The 25832-nt window shown below is 35.6% G+C and overlaps 1 long non-coding RNA gene across 1 annotated transcript in view; it reads left to right on the top strand.

Moving 5' to 3' along the window:
- The window catches only part of LOC104878911 (uncharacterized), a 30266-nt gene extending 5987 nt beyond the window's left edge, over positions 1 to 24279 (top strand). Inside the window, exons 6-9 of the long non-coding RNA XR_785506.3 lie at positions 5827 to 5888; positions 6028 to 6109; positions 6183 to 6222; positions 17822 to 24279. This is a non-coding gene — a long non-coding RNA (uncharacterized LOC104878911). The remainder of the gene's footprint in view (positions 1 to 5826; positions 5889 to 6027; positions 6110 to 6182; positions 6223 to 17821) is intronic.
- The last annotated feature ends 1553 nt before the right edge of the window (positions 24280 to 25832 follow it).

The following is a 25832-nucleotide window of genomic DNA, read 5'->3' as shown; positions in this document are numbered from 1 at the left end:
TTCGTCTTTATTGTTTTTATTTTCTCGTCCATAGCCTCTTTTCATCTTTTATTTTGAATTATTTTTTCAAAATACATTGGTTTACAATTTGCAAAAAGACAAAAGAGGATTAGATTGTTTTGATTTTTTGTTACCTCATAAATCTCTTGTAAACTTCCAAAATGTGTTGTCCTTTCGTTTGAATTTTTCAATAAAGATGATGTTGTTGGAACTTCAATGATGGAGGTGTTGATGAAGGAGGAGTAACAATCTCTTGCAAGCTTTCTCTAATTTATTCTTCTTCTTCATAGAGGGGAGGAATATTGTAGTTATCTTCTTGAGCACCCTAATTTTATGTTTCATTTTCATTAAACTTGATATCTCAACTAATAATAATATTTCCATTGTTTGGATTGTATAACTTGTAGTCTTTGGAGCTTTAGTCATAATCAATGAAAATATTTTTTCGCTCTTGTCATTTGATGTAAGTTGCTTTTGATCTAGAACATGAGCATATGCAATACCTTCAAACACTCTCAAATGTGAAATACTCGACTTTCTTTCATTTCAAGCTTGTTATGATGTTTTATTCCTTACACTTCAATTAGGAAAATGATTTAATAAATAAACCATTTTAGCATAAAATTCTTTAGTCATCTTATTTTTCAATATGCTTTGAGACATGTCAAGAATAGTTTTATTTTTCTTTCAACTACATCACTTTGTTGTGGAGATTATGGAACTGTTAAAGGTTGACAAATCTCATGATTTTCACAATATTCTTCATATTCTTTTAATGTTAATTTAACTCCTTTATCACATCTCAATGTCTTTATATAGTCACTTTCCTTTTGTACAAGTGTTTTAAATTCCTTAAAAGCTTTAAATACTTAAGATTTTTCCTTGAAAAAATGTACTCATGTTTTTCTTTTAAAATCATTAATAAAAAGTAAAAAAAAAAATGTTTCTTCTTACCAAAAGTGTTTGGATGAATTGGGTCGCATACATCTAATGAATGAGCTTTGAGGTCCTTTGCTCTTGTCATTGCTTCCTGTGAAAAACCGTTTTAGGGATGTTTTCCAAGTAAGCAGCATCCTTCACATAATTGATTCAGGTGATATATTGAGGTCAATCCTTTCACTATATTTTCCTTGCTCAACAATTTTAAACCTCCAAAATTAGATTTTCAAATCTTAAGTATCGAATTCTAGAAGAATCATTGACATAGGATTTTAGATATTTTACATCATTTTGAATGTTTAATAAACATATTTTATTTTTTATCATAGACACATTAATAATTAAATTGGCATGCTGATTTCTTATTGAGAGACTTTGATTTTTCACATGAATATTATATTCATTTTTTTAAGAGTTGAACATGAGGAAAGGTGATAATTAAGAAGTTTTTTCTGGCCTATTAATTTTCTACTAAAAGTGCTAATCTTATTCATTGTGGAACCTGGGGGCCACCCCTTATGATCTGTATTGTTTTTAATATTGTATCATTTTATTGAACAATATTACTCATACATCACTTGGTTTCATCCACTGGAAGACACAATTCAGATGCTTCCACATGCTTTTGTTGTTTAAACACAAAGGCTGAAAGCATCTTTTGCAAATCCTCTTCAAGATGATGGTGCTGTGAACTATTGCTCTTTCATTCCTTATCCCATTTTGCATTTGTCCTATGGGTACTGCCCATGCTGTGCTTTAAGGTGTCTGATAATTTCCATGTCTTCATGTTATGGCTCCTACTGCTTTTATTCTTTAAACTGATGAGTCTCATGAGATGTTATAATTTGGTTCCATGTTCACATTTTCAATTTGGATTATATTAATTCTAAATAAAATTTTGTCTTCTCCTAGTCATAATTTCCAATTTATCTGATTTTGTTTATTATTATTTTTAATTACTCATTGAAGGAGAGAAATTATGCTTTGCTCAATTCTTATTTCACTTACCCAAAAAATTTAATTAATTAAATTGAATATTCACATAATTGATTTGTGCAAATAGTGTGTATAATGCTATTTTAGTGAGACCAAGTACATATAGTGGCATTCACTTTTCATCTATCTCACCAAAGATAATGTAGTATAGATCTATGTGTAGAAGAATATGATTAAATTTGGATGGCATTACATGTAATTTATATGATTTAAATGCTTATGCTTGGAGATAAAAATATTTGTAGTTGTTCTAATTATTTATAATTTACATCTATCTCACCATGATTTATATGATTTATATGAGCTAGGGTTTTATCTGGTACTTGAATTTCCTCACTATATTCTAATTAAATGATTAGTATGGGGATAAAAATATGATTTATATGGCATTACATGCATGATCATTCTGAACAATGATTAGTAATCTGTGGGGGCTCTCTGCTATCACTCTTATTGTTGATCCTTCACCTTGTACCTACAAGTTATCCATCTTGTTAGCCCCCTCACCAGTAGACCACAAGACAAAGGTTGTAAGCCAAAGGCTATTTTTCTATCAAACATACTATATACTCCTTTCGCATTTCTGTTCATTTGTCTGATTAACCCACAACTTGTATTTCCTGGATGATGTCTTCCATGCATGATTTTAATTTCAAGACCTTCCTTTGTATTAAAATAATATTGATGTTTGCCCTAGCTCATCCTTGGATGAAAATATTTTGTCCGGATGCAGATGAATATATATCCCTCCAGGCCTCAATTCTACAGAAACCTTCAATTTAGTTGTTAACCCTTCTATAGTTCTTGATGGGCACTTCCACAAACACTACAAACACCACTTACTTCACCATGAATCGAACATTGAGCCCTTCCAGTTTTCATCATGCATCTCATCTCTTTACAGAAATTTGCAATGACTGATCTTGGAGACATAACCTTTTTCCCTTGGGGATTGGAGGTCTAGCTCTTCTGGTGATCCTATTTCATCCCAAACCAAGTACACCAACTAAGTCAGATGAACTTGCCAACATAAAATGCCCCCCAGACAAATGTTATTTCACAAAACATCAAGCTTGCTTATGTTGACCACTTTTTAAGACTAGTCTTTACTGCTACCATTTGTTAGAGTATCAGACTGACACTTGCAAAGATTGCATGCAAACTAACTACTTGTACATACGCTTTGACATTGTCAAGGAAGTCATAGTTAGTTCCATAATAAGTGTACATTAAGACCTGTAGCTGTTAGAGACTTATCTTTTGTCCCAACAGATTAGATCAATGTCAAAGTGATCACATGTGTATCTTCCAATATTATTTTCTTAATTTGTACTCTCTTTTGATATTCTTGTTCAAATTTTCTATAGGAAATTGTAATAGGCCATCTAAATATGAGGTTTGTTTTCTATTGTAAATGTTGTATGTTATTGAGGACGTGAAAATTGTCTATAACATCATAGCAAGGTTTATTGAATTTTTTTGAAGTTTTGAATAGAGAATTGAGTTTTTTGGTTCTATGCCTAAAATTTGTTTATTACATCAAGAAAAGGTTAAGGTTATCGGTAATTTCTTCTTTTAATGGACCTCTTAATGGAGAATTGAATTGTTTCCTACATAAGTGCTTGCCGAGACATGGCTTGTGTCAACTACTAGTCTTTTCTTTGTATAATGAACCTTAGTAACCTTAGGTTAATCAGAAGAATATGTACTGCAAAAAGATCGCATTACTTCAGTCAATGTAGTTGGCTGTACGGGTAGCACATGTCCACCATCATTTTTGATCTTTAACTTATAGATGGAATCATCTCCAAAACCTAGCCTGCAGCAATGAACTCTTACATGAAAACAAATTAGCTTTCACACTCTGGTATAAAGAGTCTTTTAATAGAACATATAGACAAGGGCTGGATAGGACTTTTGAGGAACAATTTTTTCATGCATTATTCATAAGTAAACTACAACTAAGAGAAGAGCTGCAATGAGATAGCACTAAAACACATGCTGGGAAGCTTCAAGGGGTTTTTTTAGCTATATTCTGGCCTCTAAACTCAAAGCCTTGGAGATGGACCTAAAAGCTTGGAACAAAGAGGTTTTTGGTAGTATCGTGGTTAGGAAGGAATTGATGTTTTTTGAATTGAAAGCAGAAGTAAGCTACGCACTTTGTTGAAGAGGATGGAGCTAGAAGGGTGGTAGTGGAAGAATAAGCTGGCTATGCTGGGGAAAAAAAAAGAAAAAAACTTCTCATAGGCAGAAGTCTGGAGAGTTTGGTTGAAGGAGGCGAATAAAAAGACCAAATTTTTCCCCAAAATGGCTGATGTTCATAGAGGAAGCAATTACATGACTAGAACAAGAGTGAATGGTTTTTGGCTCATAGAGGATGTTGAAATTTAGGAGGTGTCTAATTCCTTTCAAAGTCTTTTATCTAATCTAGGGGATTAGGGACCTAGTATCAATGGGATGTCCTTCGATTCTTTATGGATAGAGGATTCAAGGGGTTATAACTATCTTTTCATGATCAGAGGAGGATGCCTTCTTTCACTTTATCCTAGTTGTTTAGGGATAAATCTTCTGTGTTGCAAGATAGATTTCACAAAAGGCTAGCTCTGCATAAACAAAAATTCTTATCTAGCATGCTAATTTACTTGTGTCATAGTTTGAAATTCCAAGAAAGGTAAGTTGAGACTTGGGAAAATTCAAAGAGGTTTTCCTTGAAATGAGGAGCCCTTGAGAAAAGTTTCACTTGAGAAAATAGTCGATTGCTTGCATGAAAAGAAGGAAGATAGACTCAGAATCAAACATATTTGTCCTTAGCAAGACTCTTCCTAGTGAGTGGAGCTGGTAGTTTACTTCAAAAATAGAGCCCATATGGAAATGAGTTATTATTAGGAAGTCTAGGAAGAAGTTGGCTGTTCATATCACTACTACAAAAATATAACTTGTTTTATTGCGGAGTATTAGAAGGATATGTGGTGTGGTGATTCAGCTTTGAGCATTTATTTTTTCTCACTATATGCCGTTACCAACTCAAATGATTCCTAGATTTCAGGTATGTGGAGAAGTTGAAGAATTTGTTGCTTGAAATAGTTCCATGATCGAAAGTTGGGAAAGTATCAAAGACATTTATTTTGGTCTTGCAAGGGAGATCAATTTGAAGGGATAGTGAGAAAAAGGTAGTTGGGATAGATTCAAAGAGCAGAAAATTCTCAATCAAAGCCTCATATTCTTTTTTTGAGTTTAAGGCAAAATAGAGTTTTCATATTAGATAGATTGGAGGAAGATTGTGACCTTGGATCAGTAATAAAAAATAAAAAAATAGACAAGGGACCTTAATTAGGATAAGTTTTATCTTTGCAAATATGAAGAAAAATCATTTTATCACAATCTCATTCAATGTACTAAACCAAGATTCTTATGAAAACTTGTATTCTCTTTGTTGGGCAGAAAGTAATTGTTGCCTTCTCTTGTAAGAGAGATTGATCTTTTAAATTGGTATAGAACTTTTGCAGGGAAGAAGTAAACGAAGGCATGGAGGGCTGCCATTTTTGTGCTTAATTTGGACATTTTGAAAGGAGAGAGCAAATTATTTGAAAGTGTGGATCCAATGGACCAAGCTCCCAAACTCTAATTTTTTGTCTACCCTTTTACTCTAGGCAAGAAAGTACAAGAAAACTTATAGATGAGACTTCATTGTCTATGATAAATTTCCTTGATTGATTTGTTACTTGCAAGAACTTTAAGTTCTATACTGAACCAACTAAAATGGGAACATGATCTTGAGCTTGCATGAGACCATTTGGAATTGGTTTTTCATGGGAGTTACTTGCATGCACCCTAATTTATATTCATATTGTATATAAATACTAAAGTATTTCCGATTGGAACTTTTTGTAGCTGGAGAACAGCACCTTTGCAGTCTTGAGCGAAGAAATTGCCCAGCAGACTCAGAGGCTGAGGTATAACAGTATAACTGTTACATTACTGGGATGTACAGTAAGAAGATGCAGGGGATATATTTGATATTATCATACTTCCATTCACTTTCTCCATTACATGCCACATTGTAATTTGGAGACATAATCTCATCTGCAACAGGAAAATGAGAGGAGAAGAGCTCCAGGGATTAAAAATTGAAGAATTGCTTGAAGCTGGTCCGTGCAGCATTGTGGAAGAAAAGGTCTGTTTTATCAAATTATGATTATGACATTTTCTGACATACTTTAACTTGTTGAAATTTCTTTTGGTTTCAGGCTGAAAGAATTCGAAGGGATCAGTGACCTCCAGAGAAAGGTCAAGAACCTAACTTAGAAATTTTCCAAAGCATTCCATATACAAATTTTTAGAATAAAAGGGAAAACTAAAGAAAATGGAGACTAGCTAGTATCAGGTTTACATTGAAAATTTTGACTTCATGATTGGTTCTTAAGCGATGATTTCCACCATTTATGATGCTTCCTGGCTCTTTTAACCTTTTGTTAGAAGTCTTAACCAATGCATTTGTTTATGGAAAAAAATTAATTACTATTGCAACTGCAGTAGTGCCAATACAAGTTGTAATAAGTCCATAAAGATCAAGTTTGCTATTGGAAATAAATATTTCAGGGAAATTTGCAAAAAGAAGGTTTGAACCTGGAAACTACAACAAATTCAACAACTCCGAGACCAATAAAACTCAGGAGGGACTTGGGACTTGTTGGATTACGCACACTCTGATAGTGTTGCAATAATAGGAATCTAAAGGAACTACAGATAAACTGAGATATAACCTAGGACAACATCGCAATGATGGGAATCTAAAGGAACTAGAGAAAATGTAAGACGCAATCACCATGACTAAAATTGAAGGGTGATAAAGGAAACCAAGGATGTGGTCGCCATGATTGAAATTGAAGGATGATGAAAGAAAACCTATGACACGATTGTCATGACTGAAATCAAAGGATGCTAAAATTAACTTAAGATGTGGTCACCATGAACGAAGTCAAAAGATGATAAGATGAAATCATAAAACATACTTATTCTATAACCAAAATCACCTTAAACAAACTTGGAATGGAGGGACACAATCTACAATTAGAATCACCTAAAACATACTTAGAAGGAAAAGACGCAATCCACAACTAAAATTATCTAAAACATACTCAAAATGACAGGACATAGTCTATGACTCTCTTAAGACAAAGGAGTAGCTCAAGACTAAAAGACTTGATGCCTAAAGGAGAATCCATGTTGTGATTTCCAAGATGAAAATTTTCACTTTGTGATTGGTTCTTAAGTGATGATTTCCACCATTTATGATGCTTCCTGGCTCTTTGAACCTTTTGTTAGAAGTCTTAACCAATGCATGTGCTTATAGAAAAAAAAATTAATTACTATTGCAACTACAGTAGTGCCAATACAAGTTGTAATAAGTCCATAAAGATCAAGTTTGCCATTGGAAATAAATATTTCAGGGAAATTTGCAAAAGAAGGTTTGAACCTGGAAACTACAATAAATTCAACAACTCTGAGACCAATAAAACTCAGGAGGGACTTGGGACTTGTTGGATTACGCATACTCTGATAGTGTCACAATAATAGGAATCTAAAGGAATTATAGATAAACTGAGATATAACCTAGGACGACAATCGCAATGATGGGAATCCAAAGGAACTTAAGAAAATCTAAGATGCAATTGCCATGACCGAAATTGAAGGGTGATAAAGGAAACCAAGGATGTGGTCGCCATGATTGAAATCCAAGGATGATAAAAGAAAACCTATGATGTGGTTGTCATGACTGGAATCAAAGGATGCTAAAATTAAGGAAACTTAAGATGTGGTCACCATGAACGAAGTCAAAAGATGATAAGATGAAATCATAAAACATACTTAGTCTATAACCGAAATCACCTTAAACAAACTTGGAATAAGGGGACAAAATCTACAACTAGAATCACCTAAAACATACTTAGAAGGAAAAGATGCAATCCACAACCAAAATTATCTAAAACATACTCAAAAAGATAGGACATGGTCTATGACTCTCTAAGACGAAGGATTAGCTCAAGACTAAAAAACTTGATGCCTAAAGGACAATGCATGTTTTGACTTCTAAGATGAAAGATAAAAACTTGAGGTTGAAAAGCTTAAAGCCTAAGGGAGAACACAAGGTGCGACTCTTAAGAAAAGGAATAACTTAAGACTAAAAGGCTTGAGGACTAAAGATGATTAAAAAGATATAGAAGGCACGGAGACTTAAAGATAGCTGAAGGTGCATCTCAAGGCTGAAGGATGATTAAAAGATGTGGCTAGAGGCCGATTTATGATAAGAAAATGATGAACTGAACCAATGACGTGGCGTAAGGCTAAAAGATGACTAAAGATATACTAAAGGCATGAAGACCTAAAGATAGTTGTAAATGTAACTCAAGACTGAAGGATGATTTGATAGCATGACTTTGGGCTGATCTATGATAAGAGAAAAATCTAATGATGTGGCTTAGGGTCGATCTATGATAATAAAATGATATAATGGTGCAACTCATTATTGACTTATGATAAGAAAAAGGTCAACTAAACCAATTATGCAGCTTGAGGCCGAAAAATGACTAAAAAGATATACTAAAAGTGCAAAGACCTAAAAAATTGAAGGTGCGATTTAGGGCTGACCTACAATTAGATAAATTAAACCAAAGACGCAGCTTGGGGCTGATCTATAAATAAGAGATGCTAAAGGCCTTGAGAGCTATAAAACTAAAGGTACAACTCAGGGCTGGATGATGGTTTAAAGGTGCAGCTTAGGGTTGAGCTACGACTAGACAAAGACAGACTAAACCAAAGATGCAGCTTGGGGCCAATCTATAACTAAGAAAAAGATACTGAAGGCATGGAGACCTATAAATCTAAAGGTGCAACTCAAGGCTAAAGGATAATATAATAGTGTGGTTGGGGCCAATCTATGATAAGAAAAAGATCTAACGGTGGTCAGGGCTAATCTTTGATAATAAAAAAATCTAGAGGCACAACTTGAGGTCGATCAACTTCTAAGAAGCAAATCTGATAATGTGGCTCAAGAATGATCTATGATAAGAAAAATGTGAACTAAACTAGTGATGCGACGTGAGGCCAATTTATAACCAAGAAAGAGATACCGAAAGTGTAGAGACATATAAAAATTGAAGGTGCGGCTCAGGATTGAAGGATAATCTAACTGTAACGACTCGCACCCAATTGTGTAGATATTATTTACTTTGGGTCCAAAGGGGCCCTCACGACTTTAAAACATCTATAAGCGTTAAGAACTTTCTCCTATATCTGATGTTGGATATCACAATGACCTCCTCATGCAAACACAATGACCTCATTGTGTCTTATCAGTTTGTGAGGCCAAATAGAAATACACCCCTTACGTGGCTAAACAAACCCCCACATCGGGGTCAGGAATTGGCTTTGATACCATTTGTAATGATTTGCATCCAATCGTGTAAATATTGTCTGTTTTAAGTTCAAAAGGGCTCTCATGACTTTAAAACATGTCTATGAGATTAAGAAGAGTCCATGCATGTATATAACGCTAGAAGCTTTCTCCCCTATCCGATGTGGGATATCACAATCACCCTCCTCCCCCTATGTAGACATAATGTCCTCGTTTTTTCTTACATGATTGTGGAGCCAAACATACAAACACCCCTTATGGGGCCAAACAAACCCCTATAACGGGGTTAGAGATCAATTCTGATACCATTTGTAATAACTCACACCCAACCATGTAGATATCATCCTATCTAGGTCCAAAAGGGTTAGACGTGTTTTAGAGTTATTAAGGCTCCTTTAAGTCCAAAACAGACAATATCTACACAGTTGGGTACGAGTCCTTACAAATGAAAAATTAATCAAATATCATTTATAATGATCCATATCCAATCGTGTAGATATTGTCTACTCTTTGAGGCCCTGATAGCTTTAAAACTCGTTTGGTTCCTTTAAACCCAGAGCAGACAATATGTACATGGTTGGGTGTGAGTCATTACAAATGATATTAAAGTCGATCCCTGACCTCGGTGTGAGAGTTTGTTTGACCTCATAAAGGGTGTTTTTTTGTTTCGCTCCGCAATCCTATGAGACACAACGGGGACATTGTATCTGCATGTGGGGGGGGTGTTTGTTATGTCCCACACCGGATAAAGGAGAAAGTTTCTGATTTTATGTAAGTATGAATTCTTCTTAACCTTGTAAATGCTTTTTAAAGTTGTGAGGGCCCTTTTGGTCACAAAGCGAACAATATCTATACAGTTGGGTGTGAATTGTTACACTAATAGTGTGGCTTAAGGCCAATCTATGATAAATAAAAAAAATCTAAGGGCACAACTCGAGGTCAATCAATGACCAAGATGCAAATCTAATGATGCAGCTTAGGCCCGATCTATTATACAAAAAAAATGACCTAAACTAATGATGTGGCTTGAGGCTGAAAGATGACTAAGAAAGAGATCTAGTAGTATGACTCAGGGTCGATCTGTGATGAGCAGACATAGTTGTGATGGCCAAAAGGATAACTAAAATAACACTGAGTATGCAACTTCGGGTCGAAGGACGATCTAAAGATGTGGCTCAAGGCTAATTTATGACTATGATAGAGATGAACTAAAGGTGCAACTCAAGGTCATAGAGAATCTAAGATTAAAATAGTAATATGATGGCATGAATAGAGGTTGAAGGATAATTGAGAAGATGATCTAAAAACGTGGTTGAGGGTTGAAGGATGGCTAAGATAATGACAATATCAAAGTGTGGCTCAAGGCCAAAAGGGGACTAAGATAATAATGCAAACAAATTCGATGAAATGAAGGGTATGCCGTAGTATGACAACTACCAAAGATCAAAAACCAAGTTGAGTGGTAATGAAGTCTGCTAAAGATCTGATAATCTCAAAGAAGGGGTGTGTCCTAGTATGTGACAATGACCAACATGAGATACAGAATGCCATAAAACTACTACACTTTGAGATATGCACAACAATAATACCATAAAAAATGTCTAAGCCTTATCAAATGCCAAATAGAACCACACATCATGAGACTATGTTGATAAAACAAAACTAAATGATGGATAAAAACAAAGCTAATTGAGGCTCTGATTCTAAATTCCAGTAAGTTAATAAGGATGTGTCAACTATCAAAATGAAGACATCATCACAAGTCTATCAACAATCTATCAAGCCCTGTCGTCATGGAAGATGCTAAACCCAATGTCCAAAAGGCACATGAAAGCATGACCAGGAGATTTTAGGACTGATTTACATTCTCCTTTGATCAGGAGAGTGGAATAAGGTCACATGTGATGATGAAATGGGTACGCTCAATAGAAAACATCGATCAAGCTCTAACAAGATAGATACAAGTGTGAAAATATCAAGGTAGAATATTCGAGTATGCAATATAGGTAAGTACGTATCCAAATCAGAACAAGTACGTTGAGAGATTGAACCTAAAATGTCAACATCTCCAGAAATCTCACACAACCCAAATAATAAGCAAACAATTGAATCTCAATGTCAAAATCCAACGAGGTGGCGATGCCCTAGTATGAGAATGTCCTAGTATGAGAATGCCCTTTCAAATGGCTATGTCTTAGTATAATCATATCAAATCAACATTTCCACAGTAACATCTCTTACTTCGATGTGAATGGGATAACTGATGACCTCTAAGTAAATGATTACACCCAGTAAGAATATTATCATCTCAAAAATCAATCACAGATGAGAAGGTTACACCCTACTATAGGGAACCAAGCTAAGTGGCTATGCTCCAATAAGAATGCTCTCTAATGTGGCCATGCCTTAAAATAAACCGCTATCTCCAAATCAAACACCACTCAGAGTTTTATGGCCCAATATGGGGTCATCTCGTAATCTCCAACCAATCTCAAGTATTTCCTATATGTGATCTATCAAACACGATGCATGATATCAAGGCCTCAGGGTGGTCTCGAGACTTAGAATGTAACAGAGTGAAGGAAATGAAAAGAAATTGGGCTTAATAATAATCTCAATGATATAACTTGCATGCCTCTAGCATACACAATGCAACAAATAAAGAAGCTTTAAGGTCATGGACTTCACAGATACTTTATCTTACAAAAAGCGAGGAAGGTGAATGAGTCGAACAAACTATGATACATATGACTGGATGAACAAGAAGATCAAATTAGTGAAAAGGTACACAACAATCCACATGCATAAGTTAGCTAAATGAAAAGGTTAAAGGTGAAATTCTGAAATAGGCTTAAAGGAATAGAGGAATAGTACAATGGTTAAAGGTAAAATAGACAATGTTGATGAATGATAACTCAATATATGAGCAAAAACCAAGGACATGACCAAGATAAATGATGGTAAAAGTCTAAACGAGAAACGTGATCGTATATATGAGCCACAATACATCACAAATAGGGATAAAACTCAACTCAATTTCCATATACATATAGAGTGGATGCGTACAAGGGGAGGACCAAAATTGTTACATATGCTACCAATAAAGAGACTCATAACTTTTTTTTTTTTTCTCTTTTTTTCTTTTTGTGAAATAATGAAATCATTGAATACGGGGAAAGCATATACTAAGATCCTAAAGTAACTAGATGATAAATCTCGACATGTATATATATAGATAAAGGTCAAACCATATGTGCAAGTAACAACTTAAGATGGCAAAATAATGAACATGGTCATCTAAAGAGTGCCAAATTAAAGCTTGGGCCTTGGAGTCCACTCCTTTGCGCCTCTGATAAACTTTTAAAGGTGGCTGCCACTTGTCTCTATCAACTCTCCCCGGCCTAGGAAAACTCGACCTTGACAAGTTAAAGACATGGAGTCTCTCATAAAGGTCTTGATTCAAGTGTTGGAATTCCCCATCTGTGATCCATGTGCAATATGAAACTAGCCTTCCTCTCCATTTGATAAGATACTTTTGATAGCCCCCTCCTCTAGTTGAAACAATTTGGTGATCAATAACATCTTCAATTTCCTCCTTTAAACAAGGAGCTGGTGGTAAGCGAGCATTGGGGCCACCATTAGTTATAACATCTTCAGGATTAGAACATAGGGTGAGTTCCTCAATGTTGAAGATGTTACTAATACCCATATTTTCTGGCAAATCAAGAACATAAGCATTGGAGCTAATTTTCTTGAGCACTGTTTCTTGTATGTACCTTTAAGATATCGTTCAGGCCTTATCCTTACGATAACCATATCTCCTTCCTTAAAATCAACAAACTTCCTTTTCAAATCAGCTTGTGCCTTGTAATTCTCATTGCTAAGAGCAATCTTCCTTCGAACATCCTCATGTAAATCATGTATATGCTTACTAAAAGCATCGGCTTCAACACTTGGTCATGCTTCTATTGGTAAAGGAACTGAATCAATAGGCTTCCTAGGAAGCAAGCCAGTCGCAATCTCAAAGGGACTGTAACTTGTAGACCTATTTACTAAACTTTTGTATGCAAACTCAGCCACAGGAAGAATCTGATCCTACTTACTAACATGTTCTCCAACTAGGCAGCAAAGTAGATCATCTAAACTTCTGTTAACAACTTCTGTCTGGTCGTCAGTTTGAGGATGAAAAGCTGAAGAAAATTTCAGCTTTGTCTTCAACATCTTCCATAAGCTTCTCCAAAAATAACTCATAAACATTGCATCCCAATTAGAAACAATAGTCTTGGGCAAACCATGCAGTCGGACAATCACTTTGAAGAACAATTGAGCAACATGGACAACATCCAAAGTCTTTGAACATGGGATAAAGTGCACCATTTTAGAGTAATAATCTACCACGACAAATATGGAGTCATGCCCCCTGAAAGTTTTTGGCAAACCAAGGACAAAATCCATGCTTAGGTCTTGCCATGGCTCATATGGCATTGGAAGTGGCATGTACAGTCCAATATTTTTCTTCCTTTCCTTTGATAGTTGGCATGTGCGACATTTAGAAACATTCTTAACCTCATCTATTTTTAAACTTGGCCAATAAAAACGATCTTCTATCATTGCAATCGTCTTATCTCTTCCAAAATGACCAGCTGCTCCTCCAGAATGCAATTCCCATATCACTTGCTCTCGAAGTGATGTGTCAGGTAAGCAAAGGCGGGTCCTTTGAAGAGGTATCCATCATGCAGCGAAAAATCTGGATATGCTCCTGCAATCCCTGCTGCTAAGGCATCATATATAATGTTGAAATCCTTGTAAGAATTATAATCCCACTTCAACAAATCAAATCCCAAAACCTGTATAGCCATAGAAGAAAGAATATACACCACTTGACTAAGAGCATCAGCTGCCTTGTTCTCAACACCAGATTTATGCCGAATAACAAAGGTGTACTCTTGTAAGAGAGAGACCCACTTCCCATGACAATGGTTATGCTTCTTTTGAGAGTTGACATACTTGAGAGCTTCATGATCAAAATATAAAACAAACTCCTTTGGAAGGAGATAATGACACCAATAGCGCAAAGTTTGAACCATGACATAGAATTCTTTGTCATAGATTGAATACTTTTGCTTTGCTTCATTCAATTTTTCGCTGAAAAATGCAATAGGATGCCTTTCTTGACCGAGCACGCCTCCAATTCCCACATTCAATGCATCACAAGCTACTTCAAATACTTTTGAAAAATCGGGAAGTTGTAGAACAAGTGCTTTAGTTAGCCTCTTCTTTATTTCTTCAAAAGCCTTTGTTGTTGCCTTGGTCCAAACAAACTGGTTTTTCTTCATACAATCAGTGATAGGAGCCATAATAGTGCTGAAACTTCTGATGAAGCGTCCATAAAATGTGGACAACACATGAAAACTTCGTAGTTCCTGCAATGTGCTAGGAACTGGCCATTCCAGGATGGCTTTCACCTTATTAGGGTCTACTTCTAACCCTTTGGTTGAAACAACAAAACCTAGGAACACAATAGCTAAGGTCTTGAAGGAACATTTTTTTTAATTTATGTAGAGTTTCTCTTGTCAAAGGATTCTCATAACTTGTCACAAATGAGACACATGATCATCCTCAGTCTTGCTGTAGATTAAAATATCATCAAAGTAAACAACTAAAAACTTGCCAATAAATGGTTGAAGCACTTGACTCATGAAGGGCATGAATGTGCTAGGAGCATTGGAGAGGCTAAAAGGCATGACTAGCCACTCATAGAGACCATCCTTTGTTTTAAAAGCAGTCTTGCACTCATCCTCAGGCCTTAACCATATTTGATGATACCCACTCTTTAGATCTATCTTTGAAAAGATGTAGGAACCAGCCATCATATCCAACATATCATCAAGCCAAGGAATGGGAGCCAGCTGCCATCTTTTTTAAGGGTTAGTAAGGCCAGGACAGCACAAGGACTTAGCGAATAAATCCCTTGGACAGTTTTTAGCTCTGCAGACTCAATTGGATTCATACGATAGGCTGGAAAATTAGGCAATTGAGATCCCGACATAAAGTCTATGGAATGCTGAATGTTGTGGAGTGGGGGCAGCTCACTAGGCAGATCTACTGAACCTATATCCGAGAAGTTGTTGAGCAGTTCAGCTGCCTTCTTAGGTATAGAAGAAATGTTGCCAGCATCTTTCATGCCATTTTTTTTCATTATTACAGCATATATAACCCTGTTTTCCTTGCTTTCATGTTGAAACTTCTTCTTAGTAAGAATATGAAGAGAACTCTTCATACCTTCAACAACTTTTGTTGACTTTTGAATCCGATATTTTCCCATTTCAGCAACAGTCATTGGTTTCAACACAACCTTTTGGTTCTTAAACATGAAGCTATATGTGTTCTCTTTCCCACAATGATGCACATCCCGATCATAAAGCCAAGGACGACCAAGAATGATATGTGCTACTTTCATAGCGATCACATCACACCAAATAGAATCATTATAAACACCACAAGAGAGAGAAACAAGACAACATTAATTTACTGGAATAGACATGTTATTTATCCATGCTACCTTGTATGGTTGCGGGTGTGACTCAACTGGAAGTTTAAGACTCTCTACCATGGAGGCTAAAACAACATTCATACAGCTGTCACTGTCAACGATGAGTTTGTGAGCTTGATTCCCACATTGGACTAACATTTGAAAAATAGAAGTTTGGCGCCAATCTTCTTCCTCCATTTTAGGGGCTGCAAGAATACGTCTCACAACAAAAGCTAGAGAAATGTCCACTTCTTCGTTATCCAAGTCAACAGGATCATAGATTCCAATGAATTTTCATTTTGCTTGTCCTTCTGTAGTTCTGGCTCCTCTTCATGTTCCAGCCCAATATGCAAGTTCTTCTTTGGACAATTGTATGCTATATGGCCAGGTTGTTGAAACTTGAAACATTTGATACTCTTACCTTTAGGATCAACCACTTGAGAAGAAGATGACTTAAACCCTGTAGGTGGATTAAATGGATGAGATGAGCCTGGCTTCATACTTTGACTCGTGTCATGGAGCTTCTTTTGGGCAGATTCCATGGTCATAGCTTCTGGTTTCCTATGGAATGAATGTCCCACGTATTCTTCCATGTCTAATGCAACTTGAAAGGTGTGTTCCAAGCTGTATAATGGCTGATGCAACAACTCCCGCTTGATTTCAGACCTTAATCCAGCTTTGAATCTTGCAAGTGTTTGTCGATGGTCTTCTACTATTTGACTCCTTGTTTTTAACTCATCAAATTTTTGCATATACTCAACAACGGGCATGTTGTTCTGCCTCAAATTAATGAGCTGGTCACACAGCTTATCATAGTAATTTATAGGCATGTATTTCTCTCGTAGCTTAGCCTTCATCTCTTGCCTTGTGCTGATTGGTGGTAGCCCCATCCTTCTAATGTTTCCTTCAACACCTGTCCACCAAACTTTTTCTAAGCCCACCAGTTTCATTTTAGCGAACCTCACTCTTCGATCATCCATCATATCATACCAATTGAAGTACTCTTCAATTACAGCCAACCAATCAACAAATTGAGTAGCATCTACCTTTCCTTCAAAATCAGGAACCTCCATTCTCACTATCTTTGTGATATCTCCAGCAGTGTCACACACTTCATGTCTTCTTTCGAGTAATCCTCTAGCCCATTCAGACATAGGGTATTGTGGTGCTTGAATTGCCTCTTGCTCCTCCGCATTTTCCTGGTTGTTAGCCTGAGATGTTTCCCCTTACTCAACATGTGATGACTCATTAGTGGGCTGAGATATTCGTGTCTCGACGTTACTTAGTCGAATATGGAGGCTATCAAGCTGATCCACCATCCGAATCAACATTTCATCACGTTGGCTATCAGTTAATCTTCCTCTAGAACTCCTTCTAGATCGTGTAGCCATGATAGCACCCTTGCTCTGATACCAAAAAATTGATATAGTACAGAAAATAAAATGAAAGGAGAGTATAATTGAAAGGACCTTAAGAATCACTCCTAGAAACCTTAGGCTTCACACCCAAGTACTCTTTGCATCTCACAAAGGAAAAACTGGCTGCTGAAAATTCATTCATTGATTGATTCCTTCTAAAAGACTAATCAACTACTAGATAAGACTTTTCTTGGGACTTATACCTCCTTGGAACTAGACACAATAAATGCAACTTGAAAATGACAAACTTGGACTGATTACTGACCACATTAAAGACTGTTGGAAAATGAAAACAATAATGACTGAAAATGGTAACTTTAACCATTGACTAAACACATAACTTAATTACTGAAAGTACTTTCTAGGTTGAACCCATATTGACTTATATAAGATTCCAACTAAGCCCATTATCATCTAGAGAGTGCCAAATTAAAGCTTGGGCCTTGGAGCTCTGTCAAAATATTTTTTCTATGCCAGTGATTTTCATAAATTTATCAATGACCTCAATCTTTCTGTATCCAGGTTGTGAAGCTTTTCGAGCGATTCATATCTGTTTTATCATTGCCTGTGAGATACATGCATGTAACTTCTTAAAGAGAAAAAAGATTATCCTTATCACTAAATGGAATTGTAATGATTTATTCGTTATGGTCAAACAATCATTTTAATGAGCTGAACTTCAAAATTCTGGACATGTATTTGGTTATATTGCTTTGAGACACTAATGGATTGTGAATCAGTTATTTTATTATGTACTTTGAACTAATGTATTATTTGTACATCATCTGAACCATGGATATGTTTTTATGTATCAAAATGAATCAAGTAACTGCTACAAAATGTTGCAGTGGCTAAATCTTCTATATTCTTATTGAAACTGTAACTGTGGTTGCCATGTGAATTCATAGGGAATAAATAGCCTCCTTAAGATGTGTTTCTAGGCAGACAAGTGACAGGTCAAGCAAAATAAAAGTGTATTTGATGGTTTAGATTGTTGAAAGAGAGCTTATTTTCATTCATTATTATGAATAATGTAGATAGTTGTTGATTATACATTAGTTCTCGTAATTCAGAAAAAGTAAATAAAATATTCCCTTAACAGAAAGGAAAATAAAATATTCTCCTAGTTTAGAAAGAAAATATGATCATAAAGCTTAAAGAGAACAAGAGAATCACAAAACAAAATAAACATGTCATTCTACCATAAATAATAGAGACAAAATAGGAAAATGCTTTCTGGTTTTATTGCTTCCCTCAAACTGGAGCATAAATATTCTTAATGCCAATCTGATAAGAAAACTGATAAGTTCTCCTTTCATGACCATCTCTTTGATAAAATGATATTTAACTAAAATGTGTTTTCATTTTCTCATGATATACAAGATTACTAGCAAAAAGTTGCAGCTTGGTTGCCACTGTACATTATCAAAGGGCTTAATATAAACTATTAATTGGTTCAACAGATTCTTTATCCATATAAGTTTACAAGCTATATCAGCAATTGCACAGTTTCTACTTTTGCACTAGATTTGGTGAACAGCATTCTACTTCTTGCTCCTCTAAGTAACTAAATTACCACATACAAAAAGTCTGATAAGCATTGGCGGATTTTCTCTCAAATTTGGAACTGTCCAATCAGCATCTAAAAACTAAGTACTCCAAGCTTTGACCCTTTTTAATAATGCACCTACACTAATTGTTTGTTTGAGATATTTGAGGAGTCTGCAAGCAGTTTCCCAATGTATTTGTCTTGGGCTTTGTTCACATATACTGACTAGTACCAGTAACAACAGATGTGATATCTGGCTTTGTCGCTGCTAAATAAAGCAAGTTTCTCACCAGACTTCTCAATCTTCTTTTGGTTTCAAACTTAGGATTCTTTTCATCTTCCAATTGTGAGTTAGAATCCATAAAAGTATCTGATGGTTTATAATCTAACATACCAGTGTCTGTCAAGAGGTCATGAACATACTTTCTTTAGGATACAACAGTTCTTCTCTTGCATCTAGTAGCTTCAATGCCTAGAAAATACCCCAGTTGTCCCAAGTTTTTTGTTTGGAAGTGTTTCTTCAATTGACTCTTCACCTCCTCTATGCCTCCCATTCTAGAGCTAACACCTGCACACAGTATTGGGTAGAAATCTTCTCTCTTGAATAAGTGTATGATGTGATGATCACAAGCCATGAATCAACCAATCTCCAACTCTAGCTGCTGAACAAGGCCCTCAAATTATTACAAAGCTACCAGTTGTCCCATGTATTCACTGTTTACCATGCAAAACCTCATCTGCAACCCCCTGGTCCCTGCTCCCAACCAGGGAAGCTGTGAGTTTCTGGAAGACTTGCTAAGGGAATCTTTGAAGGCCATTGCTTGAGGCCATCCCTTTGACCTGGCTCCCATGTTATTAAACACAATCATAGTTGCAAAAGGAAGTTATGATCCATGATAGAATACATTTTCTTACGATTACATATTCTATTTCAAGTTATCCTATCATGTACATATGATATGTACAAGGCATGATACATTGACACTTGACTTTTTTTTTCTTTTTTTTTTTGGTAATTAATTTTAAGAAAAATCAATTTTGAACTTTTTTTTCTTAATGATACCATATTCTTTAATGTACTTTAAAGTTGAAATAGAAATTTAGAAAACCCTCTTTTTCTTTTACCCAAACTATGAAAAGAAATACAGTTCTTATGGAATTTAGGAGTTAACATCATCGATAATTCTCTTTCTTTTTAAATTTTTATTGAGTCCCATAGAGGAAAGGAAGAGAAATGACCGTGTGTGAAACATTTTACATATGTTGTCAAAGGCATAGATGAAAGATTGAAACTCGTGTGCAGTTATTATTCAATAAATATTGGGGATATGTTGTTCAAATGAAGGACATGTTATATAGAGGAACAGAATAATGATTTTGAGGATGATAACAAATGAAAAAAAAAAAAAACAAAGGTTTTGCTTAGCATATTTCAGTTTAATGTTCCTTTTTAGGTTGTTGGGACCTAGGAGGATGAACTTGAAAAGTAAGAACTTTAGACATGTACATTAACATATGTATTAATGTTGTCTATGCAAGTAAAAAATTATACTTATATGTGCTTGTAATTTCATTTTTGGTGTATTGGTCAAGGACTTGGTGAATATGGAACTGTGATATTGTAATATTTATTGGATGAGTTTGACTTGTGGGAAATTTATACTTTTAATTATAGTTAAAGTTTTTGGATTCTATGAAGTTTGTTTTATGGGTTTTATGATGGATTAAAGACATTAATTATGCCTGTATTGCCTCTTATCGTCTTATTGATTGGTTATATATTGCTTTTATAGTTTGTTTTGATAGTAAATTTGTTGTATTTACTTTATACTTATTCTTTTCTCTCTTTCCAATTTAGTAAATTGAAAACTTATGATACATGATAATTATATTACACTAGAGTTTTAAAAGGCTATCAAGCCTTAAGGCCAGGCTATGCCAATTACTCTTGAGACTATAGTCTCTATATAGGTTAATCAAGGCTTAAGCTGCACTTTTGTTGAGGCTGACAACCTTGAGGTTATAGCCCGGCGGTTATTGAGGCTTAAGCTTCAAATATTTAAAGAGTTTTAATGTAGTGAGATGCTTTATGGGCTTTTTTATATCTTTTATAAGGGGTTTAAACCTCAATATTCAATAATTTTAATGAGTTGTGCTTTGGTGGGGTTTTGGTAAAAGCTTACAAGTTTTTGATGAAAAATAATCTCTCTTATATCTTTTCATTTTGATTTACAACACATATATACAAAGAATGACTGATGAGATTCCTTAAATTAGGCTACCCATACAAAAAATCCCTAAAATCAAGAAATTTGATTGCAAAGGTCCTATATGGAATTTACCTAAGGTTCCTATATGGAATTTACCTAGATCCTTGGTACAAGAATCATGGGTAAGCTTTTACAAGAAAGTAAAAATATGGTAGGAGAAATCATATATATATATGGAGAAAAAAATAATTGTTGATTTCGTGGCCTATTCTTCTAACACTCCCCCTCAAGCTGGTGCAAAAATATTTTGCATTCCTATCTTGTCTAAGATTATATAAAAAGGTTGAACTTGGTAAGCCCTTTGTTAGTATATCTGCTAATTGTTTAGAAGAGGGGGTATACAGAGGGCAAATTAGCCCATTATCAAGTTTTTCTTTGATGAAATGTCAATCTATCTCCACATGCTTGGTTAGATCATGATGAAGGGGTTATGGGATATATTTATAGCAGCTTGGTTATCACAGTATAACCTCATGGGTCCTTTCAAAGTGATGCCAAGGTTGGTAAGAATGATCTTTATCCAAATTAGTTCACAAATCCATTGAGCCATGAACCTAAACTCAACTTATGCGCTAGGTATAACCACCATTGGTTGTTTTTTTACTTCTCTAAGTAACTAGATTTCCTCCCAAGAAGGTATAATATCTAGAAGTTTACCTTCTATCGATAATTGATCTAGCCTAATCAACATCACTCTAAGCTGCCAATTCCATATTTCTTGTCTTCTTAAATAAGATTCCCTTACCTGGTGTAGACTTTAGGTAGCATAGGATTCTATATATTGCCTCCATGTGAGATTCATGTGGTGAATGCATGAATTGGCTTACCACACCTACAACATATGCAATGTCTGGTCGAGTGTGAGATAAATAAATAATTTTCCTCATCAAGGTCATGGTCTACCATATCATCCTCTATTGTTCCTCCTAATTTATGATTTTGCTCAATCGGAGTCTCTACTGGTTTGCATCCTAGCATCGTTGTCTCCCTTAGCAAATTGAGTATATATTTTTGCTGGGAAATATATATTCCCCCTTTTGAACATGCCACTTCAATCCCGAGAAAATATTTTAAACTCCTTAGATCCTTGATCTCAAATTCATTAGACAAATAAGTTGTCTTTGAATTTCCCCCTCATCATTTCCAGTAACAATAATGTCATCCATATAAACCATCAAGGTAGTCAACTTGCCAAAGGAGTTATGTTTGATAAACAATGTGTGATCTCCTTGGCTTTGATGGTAGTTCATTCTTATCATTGATTTTGTAAATCTCCCAAGCCATGCTCTTAGAGATTGTTTAAGTCTATGAAGAGACTTCTTAAGCTTGTAGTGTCAATAAACCTTGGTGGAGTGTCCATGTATACCTCTTCTTATAAATCGCCGAGTAAGAAAGCATTCTTCACATCAAATTGCTGCAAAGACCAATTAAGATTAGTAGCTAAAGACAATATAATACAAACAATATTCATTTTTGCCACTGGTGCAAAGGTCTCTTGGTAGTCAATGCCATAAGTTTGGGTGAATTCCTTAGCTACCGATCTAGCCTTATACCTTTGTATCGTCTCATCAGCCTTGTATTTAATAGTGAAAATCCACTTACAACCTACCGTTTTCTTTCCTTTGGGAAGCTCAACCATATCCCCAGTCTCATTTTTTTCCAAGGCTTGCATCTCCTCATTAATTGCTTTTCTTCAATTATCATCTCTAAGGCTCGGTATGTGGATGATAAACGATGTAATGAAGTAAAATTTGAAATAGGAATGCTGAGTGCATTTTCTAGTGCCTTTCCTCAATGCAATGGGCCAATACAAATCATCATAGACACTAGAATGAGTATTTTCATTACATGATTTAAGGTTGGATGATTGGATATGAGAGGATGTTGTGGATTTTCCCTTCCTCGAATACACTTTTAGTTTGGAGGTGTTTGCTGGTAGCATGTGTTCCCTTTCTTTGAACTGAATCTCAAGTTCATTGGCTGGAATTTCAGTGGGCAAATTTTCTACGATTAGCTCTTCATTAGGAGTTTGCTGGAATTTCTTATGTTCACTAGCTGATTCATTAGATGAATCCAAGGCTGGAACATTTGGAACAATAGGGAGTGTTGGTGCAGAATCTGAAAATTCTGAGGTTGAAACATTTTGGACAATAGGGAGTATTGATGCAAAATATGAAAACTTCGGGCCTGAAACATCTTGGACAGTAGGGGAGCTTGATGTGTTTGAGGTAGAGACATTTGGCACATTAACCGGTTGTGGAAGGACACCCTCACCATTCTCATAATTCCTAGAAAAAATTCCTGACAGCTTATCTTCCGTTCCTCCAATCTTCCCTTAAAGATAAGTGTGTGTGAAATATGGTTGACTCTCAAAGAAGGTAACATCCATGGTGATATATGACCTTTTTATGGGTGAATGATAGCACTTATGTTCTTTTTGATTGGAAGAATATCCAAGGAAGACATGCCTAAGAGCTCTTAGGTCAAGTTTGTCTCTAGATTGTTTGGCAATGTGAATGAAAGATACACACCCGAATATTTTTGGAGGAAGTGTTCCAATACCCTTAAAGTTAGGAAAAGACATTGAAAGTACATCAATAGGGGATTTAAAGTCTATGACTCGAGAAGGCATTCGATTTATTAAAAATGTAGCAGTCAAAATGACTTCCCCCTAATATGTTTTTGGAAGACTCATTTGAAAAAGTAAAGATCTAGCAACTTCCAAGAGATGTTTGTTTTTTTTCTCTTTGCTACCCCATTTTGTTGTGGGGTGTCTACACATGAAGATTGATGCATAGTACCTTCATTTTAAAGATAGGTGGCAAGATCATGGTTGAAGAATTTCTTCCCATTATCTAACCTTAAGGTATAGATTTTGGTGCCAAATTGGGTACAAACGAATTTGTGGAATATCGGGAAAATGAAATTAACTTTTGATTAGGATTTTAGGAGATAAACCCAAGTGGTACTAGTTCAGTCATTAATGAAGGTAACAAACCATCTAGAATCCAAAATGTTTGGATTCTAGAGGGTCCCCAAACATCAGTATGTGTTAAACTAAAAGGAGATGTTTCTTTTTTATTTCTTATTGGAAAGGGCACATGCTGGTGTTTTACAAGCTCACAAGCCTCACAATGAAAATCATAACATTTAGTTTTGCCTCCCACATTTTTTCCAAGTTGAAGAAAAGTGGGTGCCCCAACCATTTGTGTCATAGCCATATTTGATCAACTTTTAAGGGATTGTTGGTGGTAATAAGAGCTTGTGGGATAGAATCACTAATCTTCCAATGTATATTGAGGTAATAGAGTCCACCTTTCCTCTCTGGATGCCCAATCACCCTTCTCATTATTTGGTCTTGAAGATATAATGGGAAGGGGTAAATGTTACAAAGCAATTCAAATCTTTAGTGATTTTACTGACAGACAAGAGATTACAAGACAAGTTTGGAACATGTAACACATTTTGCAAGGTCAAAGAAGGAGTGATGGAGGCTATGCCTTGACCAATTATGGAAGAAAAAGTGCCATTAGCAACCTTCACTTTTGGCCTACTTGAAAGTATTGTATAATTGGAAAACAATTGGAGTGACTAGTCATATGTTCAATAGCACTAGAATCAATGGTCCAAATACTCGATAAACAATCCTTGGAGGCACTTAAAGCTTCGATATTACTTGTTTGGACATAAGAGCATGAGTCGGTTTTTGCAGTGGGAATTTCAGCACATGTGTCAAGCTGGTTGAGAAGTGTTTTCAGCTTTTCATAATGCTCCTTGCTGAGTAAAATAGGTTCTTGTTCAGTGGGAGAGATATTTTCATGAGAGACATCAATGGTGACAGCTTGATGCGCCTGTCCAGATCTTGTGACAGGTTTTCCTGCTCTATTGCTTCCCCCTTTACTTCCTAACTAAGGCTTGCCATGGAGTTTCCAGCAAGATTCACGTGTATGTCTTGGTTTGTGACAATAATTACACTAAAGTGAATCTTTATCATTTGGTTTTCTTCCTTCTACTTTGGATCCCATCGACTTGAAATTTCCAGCAGTAGTTAGTGCTGAATTTTCTGGAGTGTAGCCTCCTAGCATCACAACTCGATGACTTTCTTCTCCAATCACATAGGCATAAACCTCCTGAATGGATGGAAGACCTCTTACTTGGTCTAATTCAGGATTAAGACCAGCCAATAATTCAAATACTCTCTCTTGCTCCATTATCTTCTTCAATCTAGTACCGTCTTCAGCAACTACCATTTCTATGTGTTGGTAATGAACTAATTCCAGCCATAGGCTTCACAATTTATTGTAATATTCAGTGACAGACCAACTTCCTAGCTTTGTAGCATGAATTCGACACTGCATTCAACTCGTGTACTTGTGTTGCTATTCTAATCCTAGAATAAGTTTGACTGATGGCATCCCAAATTTCTTTGGCTGTGGAGAGAAACAAGTATGTTTGGTTAATCTCCGGTTGCATGGAGTAGCCAAGACATGACCATGGAATTTTCCTTATCCCAGATCATTGAAGTTCTGATTTGGCACCCTGGATATAACCCATCTTCCCTTTACTTTTAATGAAAAGTTTGGTTCATTGGGAACATTATAGGAAATTCTGGCCATTGAGTTTTTGAGTGTTGACTTGGAGTGTAGGGCTGTCATTATGATGGGTAGATAAAGGTGGTAAGGTTTGGAATGTAGAGGAGGGATTGAAGGGTAGG

The sequence above is a fragment of the Vitis vinifera genome, chromosome 3 (genome assembly GCF_030704535.1).
Source record: "Vitis vinifera cultivar Pinot Noir 40024 chromosome 3, ASM3070453v1".
NCBI classification, from domain to species: domain Eukaryota; kingdom Viridiplantae; phylum Streptophyta; class Magnoliopsida; order Vitales; family Vitaceae; genus Vitis; species Vitis vinifera.
The sequence above is the reverse complement of the archived record's forward strand: the minus strand, read 5'-3'. Positions and strand labels throughout refer to the sequence as shown.